Here is a 6,294-nt window from a genome sequence, read left to right on the forward strand (position 1 = left end):
ATAAATGTGTAAATACCATATATGTCTGCACATTTCGTACCCCATGACCAGATATGTTCTGCGAAAGAAAAGGGAAGAACGCGAGAATTCAAATTGTGCTGAATTTCCAAGCCACTGAAAAAAGGAAGACGACAATACAGAAGGCATTAGTTAAAAAGTCATGTAGCATTGTGAGACAGTACCTGTGAGCAAATTATGCACAATGCCGATAATTTTTTTAGTGCTGCGTTCGCATGAGATGAACGTTACCAATTTAGGGCTTTCTTTAACTGTGTTAATTCTGCGCAGTTGACCAAAATTACAAGTAGCATAACTGCACAGATACAGCCAGCGCATGTGTCGGCTCGTTGGTCTAGGGGTATGATTCTCGCTTAGGGTGCGAGAGGTCCCGGGTTCAAATCCCGGACGAGCCCAAAATTTTTTTTATCGGCAGATGAATTGTAACCATTGGTTACCATTGATCATACCGTCATTTTGTGAAGTTCTTTTGTTTATTGGATTACTTCCATGTGTTGTCTAGGGGGCCGGATTGTTGGTGTGGTGCGTTGGTCTGACCAAGCAGAACAACGAGCCATCAACACTAAAGAAAGCATGAAGGGGCTCATCTGGTTCATAACCAGAGGATCCCCTTTATTTATATATGAGGATGACATGTTGTAACTGTATGTACTTGCTAGCATAAGGAGGAAATTTTCGTCACGGTATGGTTTGTTGAATCCTCTGCTTCACAGGGCAGTGATGAAGTAAGTGGAACCACCAAAGCTGAAAAATGTTGCCTTTTAGATGTTATTTCATTGAACATATTGCGCTTGTTTGATCGGAAGGCAAAGCTGATTTGCGGGTTGTAGCACAACTATACGCAGCATGCTATGATTTGCACATGCGCACGTGAACAATTTTCACTCAATGCGGATAACCGCAGCGGATGCACTTTATAGCTACAGCCTCTATGATTTATTTTCAGCTTTATCTGCTTCACACCTGGCCAACTTCAGGTGAGCGCCTAGGTGATTGATTTATATGTGGCATTTAACGTCCCAAAACCACCGTATGATTATGAGAGACGCTGTAGTGGAGGACTCCGGAAATTTCGACCACCTGGGGTTCTTCACCGTGCACCCAAATCTGAGCACACAGGCCTACAACACTTCCGCCTCCATCGGAAATGCAGCCGCCGCAGTCGGGATTCAATCCCGCGACCTGCGGGTCAGCAGCCGAGTACCTTAGCCACTAGACCACCACGGCGGGGCACGCTTAGGTGCCGTAGGTTGCTACGTGTGGTGTGCGCATCTGCTACGAAGTTATTTCATGTTTTTTCGGCAAGCTCAGGCTGGCTACACTCGACAGAAGTTCTGAGGATCAACGTCAGCCTCTGCTCTTTTTTTCGTAGCATGGCGTAACCTTGACATTTCACGTGAGAAAATGCACGGAACGTAATGAACCTAGCGATCCTGATCGAGTCAATCAGTTTTGGTCTTCAGTAAAAATCAGATTGTGGATGAAATGCTGTACTGGAGAACTGTCTCGGCAAAATCACTTTTTGAATATGAGAACGTTAGCCACCATCAGTCAGTTTAATGGAGGTTAGCTTATGGTAGAATGACTTGTTGTGGCAACTGTGTCGACATACTTACTTCCACTGCGACTGTTTGGCACGTTTTCTTGCCGCAGCAGCTATATGCCCTCCAGCTGCCCTCATGTCCCACCCCCATGATGTGATTACTTGCTGCAGCAAATGTATGGTCTTGCTTTATTTTTCCAGCACTACGGCGTGGCGATTCGTACTTACATCAGGCCGCATATATTACCGCGATGGTGTTAAAGACCTCGTTTCGCAGAAATTCTGGCGTCGGTGTCATTGATTATGAGTGAAAACTTATCATCATACGCATAACTGAAAAATCGTGAGCGATGCAAAGAAATAGAGAGGAGATCGAACTCGGGTGGCTTGCGTAGCCAGTGGATGTTCTACCACATGCTCACGCGTATGCTTGCGATTGTAATGAAATTACCTTCGTCTTCTTGGAAATGCAGTGAAAGTGGCATGCTTCACAAACACATGTAGGTGTCCTGTATACATGTGTCATAATACAACATGAAACATTGCCGTAATAATGTTATTAAAAGCGGCCATTGCAATCGGGCATCCGAACAAGTGATTATCATAAGGACTTCGTGGTTTAAAGCCAGTAACGCACTACAAAAGGTACACAAGGTACTGCACCTGTTTCCTTAAGGCCACCTAGTTGAGGTATAGCAAGTTTGGAAAGGTTTCATGCACTATGTGTTTGAAGTACGCACTAGGAAAAGAAGATCACTATCATGTTCAACTCCTAAAGTTGAAGCTTTAGGGTCCCCCAATTTTTTATGACCTGTAGTGGGTCATTTTATGAGTCATCTTAGGTATGTATACATGGTTACTACCATCTCTCGAACAAAAAACCAGCACTTCGACGTGTGTTTCCGTGTCTGTGAAGAGGGGATGAGTCACCAGGAGATTAAATTAACTTTGAATAATAGACGTCATGTCGGGTCTTTGACTTGCAGAAAAATTTAATGTACTATTACTTTGCTCGAGCCCATATAAACCGGATCTACAAACAAAACGGCACACTGTGATAACCTAATAGTCCAATTCCTGACATAAAAACACCCGGGACTAGAATCACGCTTCGTTTGCCGTTCTGAAAAAAAAAAAAAAGGCCTTTGACGGCGGGTGCGGACCGGCACCCCACCCGCTGTTATAAACCGGACAGGTGGCAACGCTACATGTACCCGTGCGAAGAGTTTTAAATTTCTGACGCATAAAAAGTCGCCAGAGGGAAGCGTAAAATAATTTCGAGCCAACGCTTGCCGCGTCCATCGTCTGTTGAGTACATGAAACACGTAACTTCTCCAATAAAAGTGGGTTCCCTTCAAACACTTTAATTTTGGCGAAAATCTGCTAATATTTTACGCCTGCGGGCATTATTTATTATTCATAATAAATGAAAGAATGAGTAAATAAATTATTCCTAATCAGATAAAAAAAACGCGAGGCCTGAGCGGAAGGCGCAGCACAGTCACAGCGAAAGCTAGAAGAGCAGCCTTTCCGAGCCTTTTCAAAACACTCATTGCGTAACTACTACAAGCACGCTTGCTTCATACCCAGTAGGTCATTAATAATAAATTTATTTAGGTAGTAGGCTGCCATTCGTTATGGTATTTCTTGTCATTATTCTCAGAAGCATGGTATCCGCTTAACACTTGCACGGAATTTTGTGCCAATTGTTGATGCAGTGGCTGACGACGATGAGAAAATATGGCTGAAATTGGTGTTCGTCACAATTAATAGGGGGACAAGAACAAGTTTTTGTGATGGTTTGGAGCATTAGACGGCCCACTCGTTACGCTGCTCGCATAGTGCGACGACTGGTTGTTCTTTCGCTGTTTTAACGCTTTATAAGTCGAATTAACGTGATTGCTTTCCCGACATCAAGCCTGCCTAAGGTTAAGTTTGACAAACACATACTTAGTGGTAGAATACAGGGCTGGCACCCAGCAAACCCGGGTTCGAGCCCCACTGTACTATTGGTGCTAGGTTTTTTTTTTTCAATGTCGCGCGATGTGGTTACGGATACCGACGGCAGCGTCGGAAAACTGCGCGTGACCCCAGTTGTGATCTCATAACAGCTTTTGCTCTAATAAATGAGGTACGTTTACACATTTCACACGTCATGACCCGGATACATAGAATATTGCTGCATGCACAATGGTAGCCTCTCAGTATACCGTGCGCGTGTGTGTCGATCTGAGTGATTGAAGATCTCTACTCGGGCTCTGAATTCGTTAAACCTGTTAACACTTCAACCGCCACTGTAGATCCATTCAATAAACAGGCTGCAGACTACCGTCTATCGACTCATCGTTCACATAACAAAATGCTTTGTAAAAGAAAAAGGAAGAGTCCCAACTATAAGTGACACTGAATTTTCAAATCAGATCTAACAGAAAATCATGCCAAGGAAAGTATTATAGATGTTAGATGAGGTAATTGTAGTTTAAAGGTGAAAAAAGACAAGTGGGCAAAAAGATACTTTGCCCTGGACAGAGACCGAATCTGCGACCTTTAAATGACGCGTCCGATGCTCTACCAACTGAGCTACTGCGACGGCCCTACTCCCCCCGCCCCCCCCCCCCTGTCTATGGGTTATGTATATCCATTTAAACATGAATGGACAGACGGATGGACGGACGGACGGATGGATGGATGGATGGATGGATGGATGGATGGATGGATGGATGGATGGATGGATGGACAACTCATTTTTATTTCTATTTAGCGTTGTTATTTCTTACTCACCGGTGAACTTTTGTATTGCGGAGTCGGTAGCGTTTACACTTCGCCACATGGCATGAATGGAAGGGTTACTGAGGAAGGCAACTGCCAGAGATGATGAAAATAGTATTAGTTGAATGCGATCTGGACTGTAACGAGCCGGAATGCGATACAATACAAGGAGTAAGGTATCATGCTGCCGAGCTGAAGGACCTGGCTTCAATTTCAGGCCATGGTGGCCGCGTTTCAAGTGGCACGAAGAACAAGAACACCCGCTGCACTTATATTTTCGTGCACGTTAAATAACCACTTGTGATAAAATTAATCCGGGGACCCCACAAACGGCGTTCCTTATTTTCATATACGATGGTTTTGACAAGTACATTCCAAGAGTTGCGGACAAAACGAGTCGAATATAGACCGCTGATTAGCGCAGTGGGAGAGCACGCTGCCGCTGTTTTGACTGCCGTTCTTGTTACGAATCTCACGAAGCTACTGTGCATGAACCCACCGTCTGACCGCATCATTTACGTTATCAGATTGCGAATTTACGCTGTTGCTATCTACGATGGTGGGGTAACTGCAAAAGCACCCGCCGAAACTTGGTCGTTGAATTGTCAAATCAATGTTTTTACAACGTGAGCTTTTATGAGCACGCTACAACAGCCGGTTTTGCCATCAATGTCATTCATCGCCCTATGTGTCGTCACAGCTGTCACGCACAACGAATAAGAAAAAAATTGAACTATGGTATTCTGCGTGACACTTAAGTATTTCACCATGAAGTCATGCCATTGGTGAAAGGGGTATTGGAAAAAAAGCCCTATACAGGCGTCATGTCGGGCGAGGAACCCGAGGAATCACGTTAGCAGATGTAATATTGCGTCATATAAACACGGAATGATGTCAGACGTCCCACCATGTGAATTGCGAATTAAGTCTGGTGCCTAAAGTTCACCACCCATTACAAACGGCTCTGGCATATTTCATTGTCATCACCAGCCACAGCACCAACAAAATATTTTGCTACATAGGTGCCAATATTGGCTCACAGACGCGTACTTATTGCTTCGATACTTCGCAAAGTGATGATGGATTAGGTCATAGTGTGTGCATGGCAAGCGTACGTCAGCAGGGGCCCTAAAAGAGGTTACAACAAGCTCTTAGACGGCCGCTCTTTTAGCTCACGGTGTGACTGTAATGAGTGTTCTGTGAAGGTCTGTAGTTAACCACTCTCGTACGCTCGTGCTTCGTAGTAACGAAGCTTTTTAAAGTTATCTGTCTGCCCTTCTACCGCTCGATAGAGGAATTCTTTCGCCAGAGCTCCCGTAAGTGTAATGTTGTTGGCGCTATTGAACATTGTACACTAACGTGACCGTCACACGAGCTCTGCGCGGCCATCGTTCGCTTCAACCGCTGAAGACGGCCTCATTCCCCTTTTCAGGCGATGCAGCGTGCATGCATCAGCGCTGGACAGCGCGCCGCCTCCTCGCGTGCTTGAGCGGCGTAAAAAAATCGTCCGGCATTGCTAAAGACCGCCGGGTGGACCCAATTACCCTGCTGCCAAAGAAGTAGCGCGTCTTCGGTTGCGCAAAACGGAAGCGGGAACGTTTTCTTTCCTCGCCCATCATGATCGTTTTCGTGTGCATCCGTCGTCCTTAGGTCTTCCCCCATCCCTAATGACGCACCGTCTCCTGGAGGAGTCTACCCCCCACTCTTAGTGGTCGCCATCAATACTTGTCCGCGGTGGACACGGTAAGTGTACATACATGTTTACATACATGCAGTTTGCACAACAAAGCCGAGGCATTCCGGGTGTGAGTGCGCGGGACTCACAAGCGGCACCCTTGCGAAATCGGCTTCAACGGGGCTGTTTTCAACAGCCGGCGACTGTCATCCTTCTCTTATCAGCCATTTCTCATCGCACCAAGGGCGTCGCCCGTGTGGCCCCATTCACCGACTATTGAAAACCACAC

The 6,294-nt window shown here is 45.6% G+C and overlaps 1 non-coding gene across 1 annotated transcript; it reads left to right on the top strand.

Moving 5' to 3' along the window:
• The first annotated feature begins 341 nt into the window (after positions 1-341).
• On the top strand, positions 342-413 carry TRNAP-AGG (transfer RNA proline (anticodon AGG)). Its single transcript has one exon. It is a non-coding gene; the product is annotated as a tRNA-Pro (tRNA).
• The last annotated feature ends 5,881 nt before the right edge of the window (positions 414-6,294 follow it).

Source organism: Rhipicephalus microplus, chromosome X (assembly GCF_043290135.1).
Source record: "Rhipicephalus microplus isolate Deutch F79 chromosome X, USDA_Rmic, whole genome shotgun sequence".
Classification (NCBI taxonomy): Eukaryota; Metazoa; Arthropoda; class Arachnida; order Ixodida; family Ixodidae; genus Rhipicephalus; species Rhipicephalus microplus.